This window comes from Felis catus, chromosome C1 (genome assembly GCF_018350175.1).
Source record: "Felis catus isolate Fca126 chromosome C1, F.catus_Fca126_mat1.0, whole genome shotgun sequence".
NCBI classification, from domain to species: domain Eukaryota; kingdom Metazoa; phylum Chordata; class Mammalia; order Carnivora; family Felidae; genus Felis; species Felis catus.
Window position 1 is genome coordinate 104463531 of NC_058375.1, and position 25048 is coordinate 104488578.

A 25048-nucleotide genomic window follows, 5' to 3' on the forward strand; every position below is an offset into this window, starting at 1 on the left:
ACTTTAAAATCTTTTGGCGAAGGAAGCAGTGTCTGATGAGTTTTGGATGAGGACTTTCAGGTGTTGGGAAAACTAGCAAAAGCAATTGTTAGAGGCCGCTTTTAGACAACAGGCGTGAGCAGTGGAATGTAGAAAGGGCCCACAGCGACTCTCTGGCTGAATACAGTCAGGCCCACCAGGCAACCCATCTCAAAATACCCATAGGCCCTAACTAACCAATAGGCTACTTAAAACCAGGCACAGTTCCCAAAAAAGGGAAAATGCCATACTTTCGCAAACTCCTCACCTTCCCCCTTTAAATACAGCTCCCACCCACTGCCTCACTGCAGACAGTCTGCTTTGCTGATCTATCTGTAGCTCCCTTGCAGTGTATTCAATAAACTTCTATTTTCTTTGTTTTGCCTCATGTGAATGCTTTCACTGCCAACAACACTGACCACCTCCCCCCCCCTACATTGGGTCGCCCCACGTTTAAGGGCCTCCATCCCATTGGGAGAGGCCACAGCAACTACAGTTGAGAATGTCACACACCTAGAGGCACTTCAGCCAGGTAGGTTTGACTCCTACTTGGGCCTATCTTACTTTCAATGAATTGAGGAACTTATTTAAATATGCATTCGGAAAATATCTGTGCGTCTGGGTGGCTCAGTTGGTTAAGTGTAAGACCTTTGGTTTCCATGTAGGTCATGATCTCATGGTTCTGGGGGTCTGAGCCCCGCATCAGTGCAGACCTGCTTGGGATTCTCTCTCCATCTCTCTCTCAAAATAAACATTCAAAGATCTAGAGACATGTATAGATCTAGTACATTGAGTACACCTTTTGCTATTTTTACACAGATGGCAAAGAAGAATCAATGATAAAGCATCAAAGCCTTTAAATTCTGATGTTTCTCTATTAAAGTTTTTCCTTATTCATAACCTCTTTTTATCCCAAATCTGACATCCATGGCCAAACCCTAAAATCAGTTTACTGGTTCCAGCCTATTCTTCTCCATATTGTATCTCCCATACAGTATCTAAGCCTCTCCCCTATCTTCTTTCATACGCCAAAAAGAAAAAAAAAAAAAAGTCAGCTATCCTGGAGTTGCCAATTTGCTCATGTTTGACAGTCGGCCTAGCAAATGGGACTCCCCATAAGATTCTTTCTCCTCAAACGCACCTGGGTGGCTCACTTGGGGGGCGGACTGGGCTGATGAGTGTTAGATGCTTGGTTTGGACTCAGGTCCTAATCCCAGGGGTTGTGGGATCAGCTTCTGCACTAAGGATGGAGCCTGCTTGAGTTTCTCTCTCCCACTGCCCCTGTCCCCAGGTCATAGGAGTGCGCTCTCTCAAATAAGAAAATAAAAACAGACTGTCCCTAGAATGAAGCAGAAAACTTAACACATTATTTTTCATGATCAGAAATGATATGTTTTTATTTACTGTGAGAGAGAGTGCGCACGAGAGAGAGCAGGAGCAGGGCAGGGGCAAAGAAAGAGGGAAAGAGAATTCCAAGCAGACTCTGCACGGTCCCCACAGAACCCAACTTGGAGCTCAAACTCACAAACCATGAGATTGTGACCTGAGCCGAAACCAAGAGCCAGACACTCAATGACTTAGCCACCCAGGCCCCCATGATCAGAAGTAATTTAAAGGCCTTGAAAATGAACTAACTTTTATTTCAAGAAACAATCTAGAGGAAATGCTAAATTTTGTAGACATTGGGTCTCTCCATTATCTTTGCAGACAACTGAAGATTTATTCTCTTCAGAGAATACAGAAGAGTATCTTTAGCCATATGATCAACCAGTACATGTAAGGACACAGATACAATATTGAAGTGAGAGGAGCAGAGTAAAGCATTCTTTGATTTGTGTGATGATTTTATATATATATATACACACACACACACACACACGTACATATATAAATAAAATTTGAAATATCATATATGTACATATAGATGTGTGTATACATATGCATATTTCAAATTTTATTGAGCTGTGTAAAAAAAAAAAGTACAAAACTGGCAAACTTACACTACCTGACTTTAAGACTTACCATAAACTCTTCTAAGCAAACTTTTTTTTCTTCAAATTTTTAACGTTTATTTATTTTTGAGAGACAGAAAAAGAGCAGGGGAGGGGCAGACAGGGAGGGAGACAGAATCAAAGCAGGCTCCAGGCTCTGAACTGTCAGCACAGAGCCCGATGCAAGGCCTGAACTCCCAAGCCATGAGATCATCACCTGAGCCAAAGTCAGACACTTAACTGACTGAGCCACCCAGGTGCCCCTAAACTAAGAAAATGGAAATTAAAACCACATTGAGATTTTATTACACTCAGTAGAATAAACAAAATAAAAAATCATACATGACTTGTGTTAAAGAACCGTAATGTAGGCTTTATTAAGGAGGACTACTAAAATGGGGTTTTGTAGTAGGAGAGACCAAGCTCAGCTCTGAATACAACAAGAGAGAGTGGGAACATATAGCCCAGAGCAGGACCAGAGAGAGGGTTAATGAGTGAACATTTACTAAGAGGAAACCTCAGGGGTAAGGGGGGGAGATTCTGGCTAAACCAGCCCAAGGGGCTCTTGCTGAAGGCCTGCCAAAGTCATCAGGCCTCCCAGGACGGAGGACAAGGAACCTGACCAGATATCATGGAGGGGGTTCTGGTTAAAATGACTTAGCAGGATTCTTGCTAAAATTGGACAATGCAAAGACAAACTCCGAAGGCTGAAGGTCAGGGCCCGCTTGAGAAGAGAGTTTAGAGGACCCTGACAGTTCTGTCAAGGAATTTTTGTCAACAACCAGAACTCTCATACATTGTTGGCATGACTATAATGGTGCAACCACTTTGGGAAACATTTTGTCAGTTTCTTATGAAATTAAACATACACCTCTCCCTCTTTGGTTCCATCAAATCCTCCCTTAGGTATTTATCCAAAAGAAATGGGGTGGAAAAGTGTCTACAAAAACACTTGGGGGTGCCTGGGTGGCTCAGTTGGTTAAGCGACCGACTTTGGCTCAGGTCATGATCTCACTGTTTGTGAGTTTGAGCCCTGAGTTGGGCTCTGTGCTGACCCCTCAGAGCCTGGAGCCTGCTTCGGATTATGTGTCTTCCTCTCTCTCTGTCCTTCCCCTGCTCATTCATATTCTCTCTCTCTCTCTCTCTCTCTCTCTCTCTCTCTCTCTCTCTCAAAAAGTGAATAAATTTAAAAAAAAAAGAAAAAAACCCACTTGTAATGAGAATGTTCATAGCAGCTTTATTCGTAACAGCTCAAATTGGAAACAACCCAAATATCCATCATCAGGAGAATGGTAAAGAAATTGTGAAATATTTATGCAATTATGCTGAGAATCCTTCTCAGCAATAAAAAGGAATGAAAAGCTGATCTACTCAATGAAATGGATAAAATTCAAAGACATTACATAGAGAGAAGCAAGTAGACATAAGCATACATACCCTGTGATCCCATTTACAGTAATTTCTAGAAGGAGCAAAACATATTTGTGAAATAAATAAGGATAGTGGCTGTCAAAAGATTAGGAGGATAATGACAGTAATACTCATGATTCTGCTTTTAACATGACTGATCCAATAGTAACTAAGTCAAAACACATCTGATAATAGAATGAAGTAAAATGCTCTTAATTAGTCCCATTTTATAGAACAAAGAAGGGAGACACTTGAAGTGTGTTTAGCCAAAGCCACACAAGGGCAGAACCATTGTTTCTTTTTTTTTAATTGAAATCTATATTAATTAGTCTTATATTAGTTTCACGTGTACAGTATAATGATTCAACATTTCTATACATTACTCAGTGCTCATCATGACAAGAGTGTTCTTAATCCCTTTTATCTATGTCACCCACCCCCTACCCTCCAGGGCAAACCATCTTTACAACATAGAGCTTGCCCTCTTGAGCATACATTAGTTGGGTGTTCTTAAATTTCCCTACATCAGGATTCCTCAGCTGTTGGGATGGGAAGAAAAGGGAGAAGGAGAGGGCAAGTGAGGGAGGGATGTAAGTATAAATTCTTTCATCCCCTCCCCATCTCTTCCTCCCTCTGGGTCTCTCTCCCCCACCCCCTCCTCCCTCCTTTCTCTCCCACCCCAGCTCAGACCCTCCTTCCCTATTCTGTTATATAACAAAAACAATTCCCACCTCTCTGGATCCGGCTTCTGTCCCGACACAAGACCTCCTAGGAGCTCTCACTGCCCTTTTCCAAACACCCCCTTCCCCCCCTCCCCACCCCCCACTGATTTGCCCCACCCTCAGGGGTCCACACCACCTACCACAATGCGACACAACTCTCCTAAAGGGGGCAGGGGCCTCCTGGGCAGAGGGTCCACTGTAGGCCTTTCCTATTGCCTGCTGCTGGGGAGGCTGAGGAGTCAACCTGGATAAAAGCTTTTTACAAAGAACTTTGGGCTTTGAAAAACTTTTCTTTTCCATTCTCAGGGTTCTTCATGTGGCTAAAAGCTACAGACAACAATGTATTCAACAAGTCTTAACAGAACTTCCTGGTATCAGACTCTGGTGAGTGTCAGACTCTGTTCTCAGGGAGGGGCAACAAGACGGACCTTCAGAACGACCCCTGCCCCTGGAGCTCCCGTGCTACACATAGGAACCAAAGCAACACATCTACACAGGCCTCTTGGAAGGGTGGGCAAACTCGCTCACTGGGTGAGGGCAGAGTGACAGAAAGAGCCATCATGGGAGCCCACCAGGCCTTGAGCTTCCTAAGGACCCTATGTGGCTCAGGTCCAGGGTATCAGAGCCCGCGATCTCTCTGAAGGCACTGGCAATGAACAGGCTCTTCGCCTCTGTATCAGTGACCAGCACCTGGAAAACTGGTCGCTTGATAATTTCCATGGTGAGTTAACTGACGGGACAGTGCAGCAGGAAACTGGATCCAACTTGATCAAATTCTCGGACCTTGGACAGGCGTGATGAGTGTTCAGCTCCAGGTAGACAATCTTTTGCCCGTGCTTCTAGCAAGAGCTTTTGATATCCAGTCAGACTTACCCGGGGGGTATTAAAAGAAAACTTCAGCTATGCACCAGTGACCCCCCCCCACCTTATTTTAAGAAAAACAGGAGGAAGAAAATGTGATTTATCTGGAAATTGTAGATTTCACCTTTCAGTGATGATGGAGTATTTGTAGCAGAACAGCATTCGCCCTGAAAAGAAATGAATGAAGTTTGAATGGAAGGAATTCTGCTTGAAGATTTGGAGAACTATCAATGCAGATAGGACCCACCAGTCCTTCAGCTCAAGGGGAGAGATGAGAGAGAAGAGAAACTCAATGGAATGAGACTAATTTTCTGCGTTATCCCCTCAGGGCATTTGCCAGTTCTTGGCAGGAACAGGAGACTGAGAAACTGGAGAGAGGGAAGCTACTAAGAGTCAGAGAAAACAACATGCTAAGTGATCTCATAGGTCTGGACAGAGAAGTTGGGGGGCCGGGGGGTGGGGGGGGGAAGAGGAAGGACATATGGAACTGTCCAAGGATTCAGACTTGAGCAGCCAAGATCCTGGAATGGGTTAAGTGAGCTGGGTGCTTGGTACAGAAGTTCCCCACAATACATTTGCAAATTAAGCCATGTGCATCGAAGGGGCTTGGAAGGCCAGCAGAGTGTGGCTGAAAGAGAGTGGAATTTGCAGCACTACCATGGTGCTTAGGGGATAAAAACTGAAGCTCAGGATTCATGGAAGAGGAAGGGCCCAAGGAAACATACCAAGGTCGCAGGTAGGAGCCCCGGACGTCTGCAGCACAGCAGTGTGAGCAAACTAGCTGTAGATTGAGGCTTTCCCTGAGGGCGAACCAGCTGCAAATCAGCTTCGTCAAGGATTAGAGGTGATGCGCCCCTCTGCTGCCTGCTGGGGGAGAAGGTGAAAGATCTTCAGAGAAACAACATCTCCAACCTGGCTGTCCTTCACACCACGGGTTCATCATTCAATCACAATATTCTAGGATTGTAAAGGAAGAGAAGCAAGAGAAAGAAGGCAAACCGTAGAAATTGCCTCTTGAGACCTTGAGTTCTCAGATAAGAACTCAAAGCGGTAGGTTTTAGGGGAGCCTGGCTGGCTCGGTGGGTAGAGCACGTGACTCTTGATCTCTCTGGGTTGTGAGTTTGAGCCCCACGTTGGGTGTGCAGGTCACTTGAATAAAATTTCTTTAAATTACTTAAAAATCAGGGGCACTTGCGTAGCTCCATCGGTTAAGCATCTGCCTTGATTTTGGCTGAGGCTCAGGTCATGATCTTAAGGTTGGTGAGATCTATGGGGCAGAACCTGCTTGGGATTCTCTCCCTCTTCCTCTTCCTCTGCCCCGAGAGCTTGTTCTGTCTCGCTCTCTCTCTCTCAAAATAAATAAATTGAAACTTGAAAAAATATATTACTTAAAAGTTAGGGAAAAAAAGGTAAAGTGGTATGATTCAGCTGTTCAGAAAATAGATGACAAGATAAAATATTTCATCAGAGAAATAGAATCTAGTTTTAAAATCACATGAAAATTAAATATATGTAATAGTTGGCATTTTAAAAAAGTCAGCAGGTCAGTTTAACTGCAGCTTGGACTCAATGGTAGAGAGAGTATTAACCTCGAAATTTGTAAGTAGAAAGAAACTCTCCAGACTGAAGCATACAGAGCCAAAAGGAAGAACTATTAAGAGCATAACAAAGATAATGAGCCATGTCATGAAGTCCTAACACGTGTGTAATTAACGTCTCAGGGGTTGGAGGACCAGAAAGTGGGGCAGAAACTATATCATGGAGAATCAAAGAAAAATCATGATGGTCTCTCCAACCACATGTGCAAGAAGTTCGGTGCACTGCAAGCCAGGTAAGGACAAGAAGGTCACACCCCTAAACTGCTGAACAACCAAGAGCAGCTGAAAACAATCACAGCAGCACCCAGATTGGGGTGTGGGGAGGAGGGGACACTCCTATGACCTCATCCAAAGATTGGGAGCTGAAATCTCAGCAAAAACATGAAGAACAAGACCTCAATGAAGGGCCAGAGCAGTAAGATTTCCAGCCACCGCGTGCTGTCCCCGACCCAGTATCTTTCAAGGGTGAGTGAAGTGAAGACCTTTCCACATAAGCTAATGAAAAAGAAATGCAAAGTGCAAAAGGTAACTCTTCAGGCAGAAGTAACTGCACAGGTCACAGGGGAACTGTGCGGAAGGAAGGAAGGAAGGAAGGAAGGAAGGAAGGAAGGAAGGGCAATGAATAGGTAAAATATGTGGCTAAGTCAAATAAATAGGACTCTCTGAGCAATGGTAATAATGCCTATGTTTTTAAAATGTATGTTGAGGGGCGCCTGGGTGGCTCAGTTGGTCAAGCGTCCCACTTTGGCTCTGGTCATGATGTCATAGTTCACGAGTTTGAGCCCCGCGTTGGGCTCTGTGCTGACAGCTCAGAGCCTGGAGCCTGCTTCAGATTCTGTGTTTCTGTCTCTCTCTGCTCCTCCCCTGCTCACGCACTGTCACTGTCTCTGTCAAAAATAAATAGATAAAATGTATTTTGAAATAAAATAATGCCCATAACTCAAAAATGAGGAGGGTAAGTGGAGCTAAGGTATTCCAAGTATACAGTGCAATAATGTGATAAACGTGTAAATGCTTGTACTAACAGCCAGACTAATATATGCAACATATCCATCAACCCGGGAAGTTTCCTGGCAAATTATTTCAAAGAGGGAACCACTCTTCTCTGCTAATACTTCCTGGAAATGGAATCACCCAGGAGTACTAGATAGGTACATATAACTATGCGAGGGGCTTATCCGTATTACCACCTAAACCATAGTTTGGATGTTTTTACTACAGAGTACTTAATCCATTCTAAACATATACAAGGGTTTGTGTATCACCTCTGTTGACGGGCATTTGGGTTGTATCCGGTTTTGCCTAATATGAATGATGTTGCACGAACGTTGGTGTAGAAGCCTCTTTGGATGTTGGCATTCACTTTTCTGGGGGAGTGAATAGCAATATTCCTAGGTAACGGGGCAGGTCAGGTTTTTCACTGTATGAGAAACTGCCAAATATTAGGAAAGTCGTTGTGCTAAATTACAGTGCAGTCAAGATCACGCAGTAATACCGTACACACTCCGATGCGGGAGGGAGAGAGGAAACCGCTTTAAAAATACCTCTTTTTCTAGGCTTTTCGTCTTCACTTTGTTCCCAGTGCTGAAGGCCCCCCTGAAAGTGGCTGTGGTCACACCGAGTCTCAACACCAGCCTATTCGGGAGACTCCAAGGCAGCCCACCCAAGAATCACTCAAAACGCCAGGTAGGAAGAGACCTTCCCTCCCCAGTCGTGGCTCTGCCACTCTTCCGCTCGATGCCACTCAACTCGGTTTCTGGCTCTTCCTTTTCATCCCTCTGGTCCGTGACCTAGATTTCACTGGAGCGCGTTGGCCGCGGACCTCCTGTCAGTGGCTTTAAAGCAGCGCAGGCAGGAGCCCGAGGGACCCCCTTCGCCCAGAGGACACCAAAGAGACTCCGCTCTGCCGGGAGGGCCGCGGGGCGGCGCAGAGCCAACGGGCTGGCGGAGGAAGAGCGCGCACCCGACGTCTGCCCCAGGGCCCCTCGTCCTGGAGGCGGACGCCCTGCGTTCGGTGCGATCCCCGAGGCCAGGCTGCTGAGGGCCCTAGGGTCCCGTCCTCGGGGGCGAGGGGCGGGGGTCGGGGCGGCGCGGGGTCCTTTGCCGGGGCCGCTTCGGGGGCACGGGCTCCTCGCCCGCAGGGTCGTGGCTGTTTCCAGGGCCTTGGGCGGTTCGAGCGAAGTCGGCGGGGCGGATAGTTGTGGCCGAAATGCCGCTTTTGGGGGTTAGAGCCGGAGACCAGGCCGCCTGCCTCGTTTCCGTAGTGTAGTGGTTATCACGTTCGCCTCACACGCGAAAGGTCCCCGGTTCGAAACCGGGCGGAAACAGCTTCCTTTTACCACTACCCCCCCCCAACCCCCCCCCCCCCCCCCCCATCTATTGTCCTTTAAACCGCAAAAAGAACGAGGGCCGGAGTCCCACCGCCACCTGAAAGCCTTCTCAGCACTCGACCACCAGGCCTGGCCGCTGTGTGTCTGCTCCCAGTCACCTTGGAGAGCGGGCCACACCCACTTAGTCACTCCAACAAGGGCACGCAGGACGAGGCCCACTTCAGGTTACCTCTACTTCCACGCATCCGCTGACCTGCTCATCTGGCGCCTCCGTCTGCCCCACGGGCTCACAGCGACCGTGGCTCTGAAAAGCAGCACGTTCTTCCCTGGGCGGCACACTTGCGCAACAGGTGTATTTATTTGCCTGACAGAACGCAAAGAACACAAACCAGCTGCACCTGGGACCCGAGCCAAAGACGCGTAGGTGAGGAGTTTCAGGCTCCACCTAATGAGCCCATGGGGACACCAAAGGAGCCCGTCCCCGTGCCGTCATCGGGACAGCTCTGGAGCTACTTCGGAAGTCGCCAAGTAGAGGGACTCCGCCCCTCCCCTCCCGCTGAGAGCCGAGTCCGCACCTTACCCATCAGCAAACGAGGCTCAGAAAGAGAGCACGGCCTTGGCTCTGCAACACACACGGCTCCAGCTGGACTAGAGTGTGGCACAGGCCAGTCACCTTGTGGTCAGGGCCCAAGGGGTCGCTGAGGCTGGAAGAGGTGGTGAGCAGCAGGGCAAGGGCTGGGAGCCTTGTGCGGCTGCATTCAGCCCCGCGCCGCTGGGAATCGCCTCCGCTTGTGCTCTGTCCGCCTGGGAAATGTCACCTTGACTTTCAGGGTTTTCATCTGCAGGGGCCAAAGCAGGGATCCTGTGTGGGTGGATTCCCCGGGATCGGATCGGTGGATTTACCTTTTCATCCCCCAAAGTCTGGTGTGCACCCAGGGACGCGTGCCGAAGTGGCTGTGCACTGAGCCCCTAAAATACGGGAGGTCAGGAGTCCGGGTCCTTGTAATGGCCAGGCTGGGAGAGGAGAGCTGGGATGAGAAGCCAGGCCAGCGGCTCCCCTCTATTCACCTCAGAAACCCAAGGTCTCACTTCAAGCGTTTTCCTTTAAAGAGAACCTGGGACTTGACTTCGTCCCGCCTTTCAACCAAACAGACTCGGGCTTAACAGCAGTGGCAGGACCGATGGTTTTCAGGGTTAGAGCAGGAAGCCAGGCTGACTGGTTTCCATAGTGAAGTGGTTATCAAGTTCGCCTCACACGCGAAAATTCCGTGGTTCGAAATAAGGTGGAAACAGCTTCCTTTTCTTCAATGTTAATCCTCCTAACAGAAGGAAAAAAGGCAAGGGATTGGGAAATTGGGAAGGACTAGCTGTACCTGTGATTCTCAGGAACCATGAGAAAAAGTACAGTTACTACTCACCACTATCTATGAGCCAGTACTCATTTGTCTTCTCATAAGCACGTTGAAGAGGAGGCCAGGGTGTTACCACGTTCCCCCCACCCCCGGAAACAGCAATACCCAATTCAGGTTGGACTTTATATCAGGAAATGCCATAAAATTCCCTTTGTTTATCTTCTAGCGCCTGAATCTTCTCCATAGGCTCACACTGGATAAAAAGATTGTGTATCTGAAGTATTGCCTAAGGGTACAGCTCAATTTCCCTTGACTCCATAGCAAAATTGCAGAAGTTTATTTCCTTGACAAAGCCAAGGTAAAGATATCTAAATCTGTACCTGGATCTCAAGCCAAGGATTTCCAGAGTCAATATTTCCATATGCATACCAATTAAAAGTATATATTTTTGTATGTTACCGAACTAAAGAACCCAACACTCACTCAAGGATACTATATGTGTTTTTCAACAACACAATCTTATTTACATATGCAAAGAGAAAGTGTGATGAAAAGACTTTCAGTAAATCCCTGAGAGTGTAAGCCACCAGAGGTGGACAAGGGAAAGGGTGTGGGGAAGCAGAAACTAACTGAAAGACAAGTATGAAAGAACCTTGCTTAGAGTGCCCATGTTAATTTTTTCCTGAACTAAGGCACAGAATGCCTGGTCTTATGTACCCAGGACCCAGAAATATATTGGGAAATATATCAGGAAAATGGAGTTTTCTTAAATGCTATAGGAAAACAGAAAATTGTATCTATGTAAACCAGTCTAGTGAAAAACATAAGGAAAAAAAATTTTAATACATGATATAGAAATGAAACCAACTGGGTCAGGAATCCCCAACACAAGACTACACACTGCTAATTATAATGGCTTCAAGTCTTCTCAGGTTGTTATAAAAGTAAATTTCAGTTACAATAGGATATTAGAAAAGGGCTAAATATTAAGAGCAGTACAAACCTGTACCAAGCTGAGCACGAAAGAACTAAATATGATTCTTAGACAAAGGCAGAGGGCAAAAAAGTATTACATTGAGTAGAGTTGTGTTAAAAAACAAAATCTGAAGGTCTAATTGGCTTTAAGTAATTCATGAATCGGGCAATATCCCAGCTAACAAGTAGAGGGGAGCTTTGCAAGGTTTTTATAGGAAAGAGAATGGGACAACACGGTATTAAGCAAAAGAAAAGAAAGGATGTTTCAGACTGGGTAGTCTTTCCTTAGGGGGAGTAGCTAGGATTCTAATTAGGTGGATTACTTCATCTTCCTTTAGGGAAAGGAGAGGGCCCAGGTGACAGATTAACTCATTGATGCTGACCAGAAAGTTCCAGATTTATTGGCCTAAAATTCTAAAGTTTTTTTTTAATGTTTATTTACTCGAGAGAGAGGAAGGGAGAATGAGTGGGGGGTGGGGGGTGGGGGCAGAGAGAGAGAGAGGGAGACACAGAATCCAAAGCAGGCTCCAGGCTCTGAGCCCTCAGCAGGGCTCAGACTCACAGACCAACTCCCAAACCGTGAGATCATGACCAGTTTAGCCACTCAGGTGCCCCTATTGGCTTCAAATTCTACTCTTGGAGAGGCAGAAACTGCAATTAAGTCTTGGTTGGTTGTCCTGGGGACAAGTGACACTATCTTGGGCCTGTGTTTTTCTTTTTAACAGGTGTAATTGTCTTAGGTCTATCCATAATGTAGTCAGACTGCTTTGCACCGAACTGGCTTCCCTTCATGGCCAAAGGTATGATAAAGGAAATCTCGAAGTGAAGTTTCACTATTTGCTCTTTGTCTCTAAAACAAAGGAGATTAAAAGAGGAATCATTCAATATTTGGTCTTTTCCAGAGACTCACAAGAGACATCAAAATAGAAAGTACAAGTATTGTTACAGGCAGCTGGTTAGGTTCCAAGAGGATGTCTGGAGGCAAACAATGAGGAGATCAGAGCCAGACCAGAGGTCAGGAAAGTCATAGGCCCTTCCTGGCAGCACTCTAAAACAAAGCCACAAAAAGCTATATCCAACCAGACAGGCCCAAGATAGCTGATGAAGTAGGTTGGAAATCCCTGGCAAAATAAAGAAAAAAAGATGAGAACTCCTGCTTCCAAGCTATCCCCACCCCAAGTAATGAACATTCTACCCCCTCGTTCACAACTGTCAATAAAAGATAGAAACCTAAACCCCAACTTCTCTGAACTTCTCTCTCCCCACCTCCCTCTCCCTCCTGCTTCCCTGCTCTCTATCCCAAGAGTAATAAACTTTACTACTTGTGTCCCTACTATGCTGTGTTGCACGTCTATCTCACGACAAGACCAAGAACCTTTGCCAACCTGTTTGGGACGGGCCAGGTGGGAGCCTCAGGGTCTCCCAGGTCACCTGGCAAGAGTATCACGCAGATTTTCTTTAGCAACTTGGGCACATTCCTTAATGTTCAGCCTCCTGAATTGTCGCTGGGTCCTGAACACCTTTTTGGAAGAACTGGTGACCATAAGTCTACGCTAGCGGATATCCTAGAGGATCAACAGCTGGGTTTGCAATCCAGTCCCTGGGCCAGGCTTCCAGTATAGGATAGAAGGCCCCAATTGATAGAATTTTTATGTTCAGGCTCCTTGACTTCCAGAAGCTGTTGGAAGCAGACTTCAGCAATCCTATTGTGAAATTTGTGATGGATAAAAGGGCTGAATTTTGGTTGCACATCCCCATGGCTCTTAGCCTAGTAAGTAGTGATTCACTTCTACCTAGGGATTATTCCCTGCAGTCATTCATTCAACCTGTTTTCATCCTATTCTTCTATCCTTCCCTTGAGTGGGCATTACTCTCAAGTAATTTATTCCTAGTGTCCCTTTGTTTCCACATAGAGATCTTATGATTTCTTTGATTTCTCCACCTCTGCATGTTCATAAGTCTGGCTAAAGTTAGAAACCCACACCAAAGACAAGTCACACAGCTGGACACAACCCCATCTACTTTCACAGGATCCCAGGATCCAATTTTGAGGTCTACAGCTGGTGGTTACCTTGGTGTGGGAGCTCTTGTGGGGCAGGCAGGTTTAGAGGTAGAACAGAAGGATTGAATAAACACAACTATCATTCCTTTCCAGGGAAGCAATTCCCTAAAGAATTTTTTGTCTTATTTTTAATTTTTTAAAAATGTTTTTTAATTTATTTTTGAGAGAGAGAGAGAGTGAGCAGGGGAGGGGAAGATAGAGACACAGAATCTGAAGCAGCCTCCAGGCTCTGAGCTGTCAGCACAGGGCCAGCGCAGGGCTCAAACTTGTAAACTGTGAGATCATACCTGAGCTGAAGTCAGCTGCTTAACAGTCTGAGCCACCCAGGCACCCCAGAAGCTTTTGTCTTTTGCCAAGTCTAAGTGACCTAGGCATGATTTCATGTTGCAACCCTTGTTGGGTAAGAATTCCCAGATGTATGTTGGAATATCTAAGCTGGTTCCTTTACTTACTTTCTGATTCTTGTCCCACTGAGATTTGAACTTTGCTTCTGAATTTCTAGTCCAGAGCTTTGATCCCTGGACCTTAAGATAATGTTGGGAGGAGATGGCTTATAAGACTTTTGGAGAAACAAAAATTAGCTATCATAGAAAAACATGCAGTATGGATTTACTCTGTGAACCAGGTATGGTTATAATGTCCAGTGAATTTTCTTAATCTTAGAGTGCCAAAAATTCTTCCCCTTACATCTGTTTCTAAAGTTCAGAGTCTTACCAATGTATCATATGCTTCTTGACTTCTCCTCCAATTGACGGAATCACAGGGAGACCTAAACTATGCCTTTGGAGTAGAAATCCAATATAAAATGATGTAACTTCCAACTAGGTCCCTTTGATTATTGGGTTTGACAAAGAAGTTCCACTGGCTGTCATGTTCAGTATGTGAACCATGCCTAATGGTTTCAACAGGGGTTGGATGGGGGATAAAGAAGAGGCTGATAACTATGGAATGATACTTTAGGGGAACAGAGATGAAATTTTATTTCTACTCTTTCCCTCTCTTGTCTGTATATTTCCCACCTATTATCTCTTATTCTTAGCCCTAAAGAGCCATTCAGGACTGTTTTTATCTTATTTCCAAGCAAAATTTTATTTATGCTGATTTTATTCTCTATCCTTCCTAACTGTTCTGCTAGGATCTCTCTACTTTGTAGACTGCTTCTCCTGTCTGTCCTGCTAAATTCCTTTTCCTGTGTGTCTCAGAGAAAGAGACAGAGAATTATTCTCTTATTCATTTATCCATTCTTTAAAGCTAGGTCTTGAGGATATATTAGGTACTTACACACACACTTGGCTTTCTAGGAACTTCCAATATTTTGGAAAATAAGGACAAGTAGACAGTTATTTCATTAGGGAATTCTTAATGTCAAAATGTAAATAAATACATCAGAGGGCATCTAAGTCAGTTTAGAGGGTCAGAAAAATCTTTCAAAGGAAATGACTTCTGGAATGAGATTTGAAAAATGAGAATGAATCAGAACAATGAAGAGGAGGCGGGGAGAGACGGTTCCCCATAGAGGGAAGCATGTGCCTAGAAGTGTGAGAGTGACCAACACGTGGAGATCTGAGAACTGGCAAGAGACTAAGATGATGAGCATGTCGGGATATAGATCATAAGGTATCAGCCATTTTAGAGAAGGAATACAGGGACACTAAATGGAGTTGGGCTGCAGGTATGTAGATTTAGGGGGTAGAAGGGTCACTCAGAATGCAATGTGGCAAAATATTGGAGTCAACTAGACTGGCTGGAGGGAGGCCAACTTTATAGTGGTTGTATCAAGGGAGGTTAAAGTGCAGGATACCAGGTGTTGGCCAAACATATAGGTACTTTCCTAACCACCAGATAGAATGTCTGATGTGAGCGAATGAGCTCTCCTCACAAGACATTTGAGCAGAAACTACATGATGTGTCAATAGTCGAAAAGACTCTTGCAGGGGCCCTGGGCGGCTCAGTCGGTTAAGTGTCTAACTTCTGCTCAGGTCATGATCTTGCGGTTTATGAGTTCAAGCCCCGTGTCTAGCTCTGTGCTGACAGCCTGCTTGGGATTCTGTGTCTCCCTCTATTTGCCCCTCCCACACTCACACTGTGTCTCTGTCTCTCTCAAAATAAATAATCATTAAAATATATATATATATATATATGTATATATAAAGATTCTTGCACCAGTTGCCTCTTTCAATCATTTCAACTCTAAGATCCTTTTTTCCTGTGCTTGACAATTTCTTCACCAAATAGGTTTGTTAGTTTAAGAGGATTTTACACTCACCTTAACCTGAATTATCATAAGATCTTATCAAGTGTCCTGAATTACTGAGGAAAAATGATTAGTTAACTGTGCCTTGAGGAAATCTGGAGGGCACACCAGGCCAAGACATATGCTTGTGTAGAGGGTACCTGGTCCAGGATTGGGGTCAGGAAGGGGCCAGCCTGACTCTAGGGAAGGATTTGTATAAGAGAGTTCTGGGAATTAATATTGGATAAGAAAGAGAAGTCACAAGTTAGAAGGACTACAAAGGCAGGGCGAGGAGTTTCGAGTTTGTATAGCAGATGGTGGAGAGTAAGTTTTCATAAACAGAGTGGGGACATGATGAAAATAGAACTTTTGGGTAATAAGATAAGGCATTTGATAGTGTGGAGATGCTAGAATCAGAGAAAGTAATTAGGAGAGTGCAGACATGAATGATGAGACTGATATAAGGGACTATCTGGATGACTAAGTGTAAAAGATGCATGAAAGACATTTTATTTTATTTTTTATTTTTTTAAATTTACATCCAAGTTAGATATATAGCATATATCTAGCATATAGAGCAACAATGATTTCTTTTTTTTTAAATTTTTTTTAATGTTTTATTTATTTTTGAGAGAGAGAGAGAGAGAGAGAGAGAGTGTGAGTGGGGGAGGGGCAGAGAGAGAGAGAGAGAGTGTGAGTGGGGGAGGGGCAGAGAGAGAGAGAGAGGGAGACACAGAATCTGAAGCAGGCTCCAGGCTCTGAGCTGTCAGCACAGAGCCTGAGGTGGGGCTCAAACCCACAAGCTGTGAGATCATGACCTGAGCCGAAGTCAGACGCTTAACTGACTGAGCCACCAAGGCGCTCCAACAATGATTTCAAGAGTAGATTCCTTAGTACCTCTTACCCATTTAGCCCATCCCCCCTCCCACAACCCCTCCAGCAACCCTGTTTGTTTTCCATATTTAAGAATCTCTTATGTCCCCCTCCCTGTTTTTATATTATTTTTGTTTCCCTTCCCTTACATTCATCTGTTTTGTCTCTTAAAGTCCTCATATAAGTGAAGTCATATGATTTTTGCCTTTCTCTGACTAATTTCATTTAACATCATACCCTCTAGTTCCATCCTTGTAGTTGCACATGGCAAGATTTCATTCTTTTTTATTGCCAAGTAATACTCCACTGTATATGTATATACCACATCTTCTTTATCCATTCATCCATCGATGGACATTTGGGCTCTTTCCGTACTTTGGCTGCTATAAACATGGGGGTGCGTGTGTCCCTTTGAAACAGCACACCTGTATCCCTTGGATAAATGCCTAGTAGTGCAATTGCTGGGTTGTAGGGTAGTTCTATTTTTAGTTTTTTGAGGAACCTCCATACTGTTTTCCAGAGTGGGTGCACCAGCTTGCAGTCCCAGGATGAAAGACATTTTGAAGAAAAACTTAAACATTGGTGAGAATGAGGATGCATAGAGGGGAGGAGAGAGAGGAGCCCCATGTTTACCTCCTGAGCTGACGAGGCTATTTGAAGACTTCAGTTGGCCACTGTGTGAGAATATACATTCATTTCACAGTAAGAATATAAATATGTTTGATTATGGGGTACTGCCCCAGACCCCACTGGAGGGGTATATGATGTAAGAACTATGTGCTGTATTACTCCTTAAAGAACCACAGAATTCTGGTTCTGAACACTTCTGACCCCTACTTTGCTGATAAAGGAATTGGACCTCTACTACATTACCTAGTGCTATTAGTATCCACGGTATGGAAATCGATGTATGTTTATGTCGGTGAATGTGTGAAGGGTGGCCAAAAATTACACACAACAAGAAGTTTGAAAGGTTTCAGAACTCTGACAAATTCACACAATTAGGTGTTTGGTCTACAGTTGTCCAACCGCCTAGCTCATGGTATCTAGAGCCTTGAGGCCCTGCTTCCTCCTCCCCTTTCATTTTATTCCTATGGGGAAAGATCAACAACTCTCTCTCCCAATCCCTCCTATCTTTGTAGAACCTTCTCTTTAGGTTAGAGTACTAGAGATAATAGTAGCTGAATAATAGGTGTAATTTTGTCTGTCAATCTAAAGTGCTCTAGATTCAAGTGGGTGATTTTCATCACAGGAAAACTCTATGTTTTACCAATTCACTGCTAATGGAGTGCTTTGTAGAGATTTTAAAGAAATCTCATACTTAAACTGAATTTTTTTTGTTGGCAATTATATTGTGGACCAATTCTGAAACTCAAACTCTTTTGAATTTACTATAAGACAACAAATGAGCAAATATGCTGATACTGTGGGAATCAGTGTTCTCACTGTGAGAGAAGCAAAAATATGTCATGGGAAAGGAAGAAAGAACTGTGTGGTAATGGTTTGGAATCAGAGATATCTGTAGGGTCTCTTGTCTTTATTGCTGAGAGGCATTGACACCACAGTATCAGTGAGAACAGCTGCCATTCAGATCTTGGGTTCTAAAAATCATTGGGGCGCCTGGGTGCCTCAATCGGTTGAATGTCTGACTTCGGCCCAGGTCATGATCCTGCGCTTTGTGGGTTCATGCCCCACGTCGGGCTCTGTGCTGACAGCTGGGAGCCTGGAGCCTGCTTCAGAGTCTGTGTCTCCCTCTCTCTCTGTCCCTCCCCTGCTTGCCCTCTGTCTCTCTGTCTCCCAAAGATAAATAAACATTTAAAAAAATTAAAAAATAAATAAAATAAAAAATAAAAATAAAAATCATTACCCCCTGTAATGACCCAGGGATTTTGAGAAATGGCTGATTTTAGGTCTGGCTGCAGAAAGAATGAAATCCTAGAAAATATAGTTGTGTTATAAATCAGTAAAATACCCAAGACTAATGTGGACATGTCAATGGCACATAGATAGGTAACTGCCTTGGGGGAAGTCATATTGGCCACATTTGTCATCTGTCACCTAGCAGAGATGGATCTCTGTCAAGTAACAAACACGTTTATCATAAGAAGTTCATTTCACGATATGAAAACCCAAACCATGGGCACCTGGCTGGCTCAGTTTGTAAAGCAAGTGACTCTTAATCTCAGGGTTGTGAGTTCAAGCCCCACACTGGGCATGGAGCCTACTTAAAACAAAAAACAAAAAAAAAAACAAAAAAACAAAATAAAAAACCCAAACCATCCACACTGATGTTACTGATGGAAGGGAACATCAACAATGTACAAATAAGATAGTTAGGTAGACAGATAAATAGACATTAAATCCAAGGACCTGACTGAGTGTGTAAAAGCCAAAGCTTTCATTTTTACTGATGAGATTCAACAGAAGGACCAATGGAATATGGGCTGAAAGATCCTTGTCTACACAGATGCATTGTCAGGTACCAAATTCTATTGGCTCTGATGAGTTGTATAAATGGGATAATTTTTGCAGAAACAACCAAACACTGGCAAGGAAAAATGTGAAGTTAGTCGCCCACATGCTAATTCACCCTTCTACAGGAGGGGAAACAGTTATTAGATTGTTTGCATCCAAATAAAGGCAAAAATACAATTTATAAAGAAAGGGGAGGAGGATCATATGTCTGGGAACAGTCAGTTTTTTGTCCTACTGGATAAACTGCTTGGCAGGAAATTATCAGAGAGATTACTCTAGTCACTCTTCTCTGCATGCAGTTTATTGGAAGACTTTCTAAATATCTTGGAAGTTTAGCTGCTGAACATATGCAACAGTGTATCTCTGGATAACGTCCACATGTCTTTCTGTTGTACCTCTCTTATTAAGTCAGGAAGGCACCACTCCCCTACTATACAATCAGATGTATAGAAAGTTTGTTGTGCAGGCAAAAGTATGAAGAAAAAGGCCCTCTCACTGAGTTTGAAAAATATATCGGAACATAAATCGGTGCAACTCTTACTAAAGTCAAACTAAGAAAATATAGAGAAGCCTTTGGCTTCTAGCAGAGGGGAAGTAACAGAAACCAGATTTAGCCTCATTTGAAAATAAAACAAACACAAGAACAGATAATATACATGAAATTATGGTTTTCAAGATCCTGGAAATCAGGCAACAAAGGATAGCAACCCCCAAGAGATGGGAAAGAAAGAGGTGAGACCTATGGTTGTCCCAGCTTACACTGTCAGGTGCAAAATCGTTTCCAGATGTGGTACAGGAAGGGATCGGAGGCAGTCAAAGAGACTGTATTGAGGAGATGAAGCTGAGGTCTGAGGAGAAACAGCCAGAGTTCATGGGACACAATACCAGTGAGGAGACGGCTGGGCAGAGAGGGAAGTCAGGAATTCCATCTCCAGGACTCTGTGGATCATGAGATCAGTCCCTGATCAGTGAGCTCATGCTTGTGAAGAAACTATCTGAGGTCACGGGAAGAAACATATGAAAAGATTATGGAACAGGGCCTGGCATTCCCATAGGGCAGGAAAGAGTGCCTGTTCCCACTAGGTAGACTGGAACTATGCATAATTTGTTCTGCTTCAGTAGTAAGAAATAATCAGTCCTAGAATGAACACTGTTCCTGAACCACCTAAAAAATCCTAAAAGCAAGATCCAACAGGATCAGTTTATAAGTCACTTAACTATACCCCAGAATAACAATCAAGAAGATGTATAGAAATACCAAAATAGCCAGGACCCAAGAAGCTAAACTTTGACAATGTCTGCGATCCAATCAAACAATGCCAGGCATGTAAAAACGTGACCCATAAAGAGAATAATCAGTCAATTGAAACTGAACCAGAATTTACACGATGTTAAAATGATCAGAGATGACTTTAGGACAGTTATTATCACTTGTATATGTCCAAAGAGTTAAGTAGAAATGTGGAACATATACAAATGGCCAGAATGAAACCTTAGAGATAGAAACTAAATAAATCTACACCTGAAATAATAAATTCACCAAATGTAATTATCAGACTAGACACTGCAGAAAAAAAGATTAGGAACATAAAGATATGAACATTTGAAGATATGCAAAATGAAACTCAGAGTAAAAACAATTTTTTTTTTAATGAACATAGCATCAGTGAATAGTAGGGCAACTTTAAAAGTCCTAAAACATGAATAATGGGAGTTCCTGAAAAGATCCAGGGAGTTAAATGAACCCTGAGCACAAGAAACATGAAGAAAACCACATAAAACCATATCATAATTAAATTGCTCAAATCCACTGAAAAAGATTAAATCTCCAAAGCAGCCAGAGGAAAAAGACATGGTCCATACGGAAACAAAAATAAAGGTCAGAGCTCTTATCAGAACCAGCATGAGTGAGAATATAGAAAACATCTTTAAGGTTTATATTTTTGAGTCAGAGAACGAGTGGAGAGGGGGCAGAGAGAGGGCGACACAGAATCCAAAGCAGGCTCCAGGCTCCGAGCTGTCAGCACAGAGCTCTTGGGGCTCAAATCCAAGAGCAGTGAGATCATAACCTGAGCCCAAGTCAGATGCTTAATGGACTGAGCCACCCAGGTGCCCCCAGAAAACATCTTTAAAGGACTAGGGTTTCCCCCTAATGGAATGTGGAATTCTATGCCTGCCCGCCATCAAGTTCTTTCAAAAATGAAGGTGAATAATGACATTTATAGACATAAAAATGCTAAAAGGCTACATCACCAGGAGGACTCCTCCAGGAAGAAGGACAATGATACCACATGGAAATCCGGAGTACCGAAGGGATGAAGGACAACAGAAATTATATCTGTATGGGAAATTTTATAAGATTTGTTATTATTTAAATCTGTTTAAAAACATGACAGTTTAAGGGACCTCTGGGTGGCTCAGTCAGTTAAGGGCTTGACTTCAGCTCAGGACATGATCTCACTGCTTGTGAATTTGAGACCTGCCTCTGACAGCTCAGAGCCTGGTGCGTGCTTCAGATTCTTTGTCTCCCTCTCTCTCTGCCCCTCCCCTGCTCACACTCTCTTTCTCCCTCTCTCAAAAATAAACATTAAAAGAATTAAAAAAAAAAAACAACATGACAGTTTCGGCAAAAGTATAACAATGGATTGTGGATTTTATAACATATGTAAAGTAAAAAGCATGGCAACAATAGCATAAAGGTGAGCAGGGGAGAAATGGGAAGAGGCATGGGATCAACTGGAGGGAGACTGGTAAGTTACACATGTATATGCTATGAAGCCCAAAGCAGTCACTGAAATAACAAAAAAAGATTTATAACAAGACCACAGGGGCGCCTGGGTGGCGCAGTCGGTTAAGCGTCCGACTTCAGCCAGGTCACGATCTCGCAGTCCGTGAGTCCAGAGCCTGGAGCCTGTTTCCGATTCTGTGTCTCCCTCTCTCTCTGCCCCTCCCCCGTTCATGCTCTGTCTCTCTCTGTCCCAAAAATAAATAAACGTTGAAAAAAAATTAAACAAACAAACAAACAAAAAACAAGACAACAAAGGAGAGAAAATGGAATCATGTAAAAACTGTGGTAGAGTAATTGCTTTTCCAGGACTCTATGGAAATACCTGTACAAGTGGTCAAAGATATGTCGACAGGAATGAAGACTACAGCATTATTTGTAATGTTAAAAATATAGAACCAAATTAATTTCAAAAGCACACAGAGTGTTAAACACTAGTACAAACGATAGAAGAAACTTCTATGGAAAGTGAAGCCGAAGACAGCTCTGCTTGTTCTTGCTTTTTCATACATATGCTTTAAATAGCTCTTCCCAGGATCTGGGATGACCTTCGCATAAAGGATCCCGAGGTGCACAGGACCCCGAAGTGCTCCAGACGTAGAATGGTAATATAAGTGAGGTCTTCTCCTTCTTAAAGGGAAGGAGATCACAGGACAAAGGCTTTTCAAGCCCAAACATTACGTCCCTGGGTGGGCTCGAACCACCAACCTTTCGGTTAACAGCCGAATGCGCTAACCGATTGCGCCACAGAGACCCGCTCAAGTCTGGCTTTTCATCCCAATAAAGAATGAGCATGCACTCCACGCGGGAAGAGCCACCCACCTCGGCAGGACCACTGTGCAGGTTCCAAAGCCTCGAAAACCCGGGAGGACGAGTCGACGCGGCTAGTTCCTCGCGTTTGAAATCCTTGCCTTGGGCGATTCCGAAGGCAGAAACAAGGGCAGCCAGCCGGACTGTTTGTTGCTGTGGCGGGAACCAGAAAATTAAAGGGAAGGTTATGGGGGGCGGGACCAGGAGGAGGTGGGAAGGAGATCAGGGGAAAACACGAAAAGTGGAAAGGAGAAGTATGGACGAGACGGAGAGACCTGCCCGGACGGGAGATGGGAAAATTGTTTTGTGGAACAGAATGGGGAGGGAGAAACGGAGAAGAGCGTGAAAGAGGACAGCACGAACATCTGTAGGTGTCCAAGAATAAAAGGGCAAAGGAAGTGTGAATATGTTTACGTAAGAACAAACTGTAGGTATCTGGCAGTGGCGGCCCGCAGGCCTGTGGTGCATGGTCACTGTGCAGTGGTTAGGGCGTTTGTGGCTGCAAGTTCAAACCCGGTAAAGGCAGAGTAGTGTCTGACCCATCTTTTTGGGTTGCTCGTCATCCCAGTGCCAGAGTTAGCAGCAGTTGGAGCACAGCATACTTGAGTGCAGAGTACACGGCTGACCCCACAGAGCCACGCGGCCAAAGGAGGAGTAAATGCCACGGTGCACGAACTGGCAGGCCGCCAGCCAAAGCGAAACTTTGGGAGTTTCCTCGTCTCACTACCCAGCAGAAAACATCCCAAAGGTGAAATACCGCCTTCAGGGAGGCTTGCCTGTAGCCTCCACTAACAAAATAGTGCGGTCATAGCCTTTTTTTCTGGTAAAGATATTTCAAATATCTGTGTGTGTGTGGCGGAGGGGGTGGGGAGGGGCTTACACTAAACGAGAACGAGTTTTCGAGTTTAATAAAATGCCAACAAGCGGTCCTGGTCTACCTCAGCTTGTCTTCATCTGCCATTCATTACTAGTTTTTATGGGAACAGTAAATTACTGAACTATAGTTCACATAGAGTAAAAATCACAAATCTTTAGTGTACACTTTGTTGAATGTGGGCAAATGAAATCATCACCCAAATCAAGTTACAAAAAAATTGCCATGATCCCAAAAGTGTACACTGATCCCCTTTCCAGGCAATTCAGACCTATCTCACTTAGTTAATTATCACTTGGAGGTCTATTTCCTATAGGTTACAATTGCTTGTTCTTGAAATTCAAACAAATAAATGCGTATTTTTTTGCATTTGTCTTTTTTTCATGCAACATTATGTTCATTAAATATGTCCATACCGTTATGTACATCACTTCTTGATTTGGGTATTATTGGAGTAACTTTGGTGTTATTTAGTATTAATTAGTGCTATTGATGAATATTCTTAGTGTTTTGATGCATAGTCTGTGCCGGACTTTCTGTGTACTTGTACATTCATAGAAGTACTGCAGTTGCTGGGTCATGGAGTTTAACTTTATTAGAAATCACTGGGGCTCCTGGGCGGCTCAGTCAGTTAAGCCTCTGATTTTGGCTCAGGTCATGATCTCATGGTTTGCAAGTTCCAGCCTTAGGTCAGGCTCTGTGCTGAGAGAGCTCAGCCTGCCTCAGATTCTGTGTCTCTCTCTGCCCCTGCCCCACTCATACTCTGTATCTCTCTCTCTCTCTCTCCAAAATAAAAAATTAAAAAAAAAAAGAGATTGTCAATAGTCCTCTAGAATGATTTTGAACCAGCAACTACAGTTGCAATTGCTCTACATTCTTATCAGCATTTGGTGTATTAATTATGTTAAATACAGCCATGCTGGAGGGTGTAGAATGTTATATCTCCTTATATTTTAATTGTATTTCCCAAAGGAGTAAAAATATCTGGAATATTTCTGATAACTTTTGGTCATTAAGATATCTTACTTTCTGAGGAAAGACTATCCAAATATTTTACCTATTTTTATTTGGTTTAGTTTTTTACCACTGATTTATAAAAATAATTGAGACATTTTATTTATTTATTTATTTATTTATTTATAGGGACAGAAGGGGAGGGGCAGAGAGGGAAAGAATCCCAAGCAGGCTCTGAGCTGAGAGTCCTATGTGGGATTTGATCTCATGAAGCATGAGATCGCCACCCAAGCTGAAATCTAGAATTTGAAAGGCTTAACAGACTGAGCCACCCAGGCACCTCTGAGACATTTTAAAGTAATAATGTGACTAATATATTTTCTCAATTTGTGACTTGACTTTCATATGGTGATTTCTCATGAGTATAAGTGTTTAATTTGGGTGAAATTTTTTTAGCTTTATTTTTTGTTTATATTTATGCCTTTTTATGTTCTGTAAGAAATCTTTGTACCAAATATTGTGAATATATTCTCCCAAATTCTCTATGAGCTCTAGAATTTTAGTCACAATTTAAAAATCTGTGATATGTTCTTCTCAAAATCAAAATAGTCTTAGGAGCTATCAATGACAAGGAATAGAAAATACTTCTAAAATGCTCTTAAGAGAATCTATTAGGGACTTGGGATGATGGTGTTAGCAATACTCCATGTTCACAGGAAGATTCA

General features: G+C 43.7%; 1 long non-coding RNA gene and 2 other non-coding genes across 5 annotated transcripts; 1 reads left to right on the forward strand and 2 right to left on the reverse strand.

Annotated features, from left to right (window-relative positions):
• Window positions 1–5034: 5034 nt before the first annotated feature.
• LOC111561814 lies at window positions 5035–24052 on the reverse strand. 3 transcript variants are annotated; one of them, XR_006583004.1, is made up of 4 exons: window positions 22508–24052; window positions 9160–10249; window positions 5728–5869; window positions 5035–5169 (listed from the first exon to the last, which is right to left on the reverse strand). It is a non-coding gene; the product is annotated as an uncharacterized LOC111561814 (long non-coding RNA). The 3 variants fall into 3 exon arrangements; XR_006583005.1 differs by lacking the exon at window positions 22508–24052 and having other exon boundaries at window positions 5728–5866; window positions 9160–10509; XR_006583002.1 differs by lacking the exon at window positions 22508–24052 and having other exon boundaries at window positions 9160–10509.
• Window positions 8855–8927, forward strand: TRNAV-CAC. Its single transcript has one exon. It is a non-coding gene; the product is annotated as a tRNA-Val (tRNA).
• TRNAN-GUU lies at window positions 22366–22439 on the reverse strand. Its single transcript has one exon. It is a non-coding gene; the product is annotated as a tRNA-Asn (tRNA).
• Window positions 24053–25048: the final 996 nt, after the last annotated feature.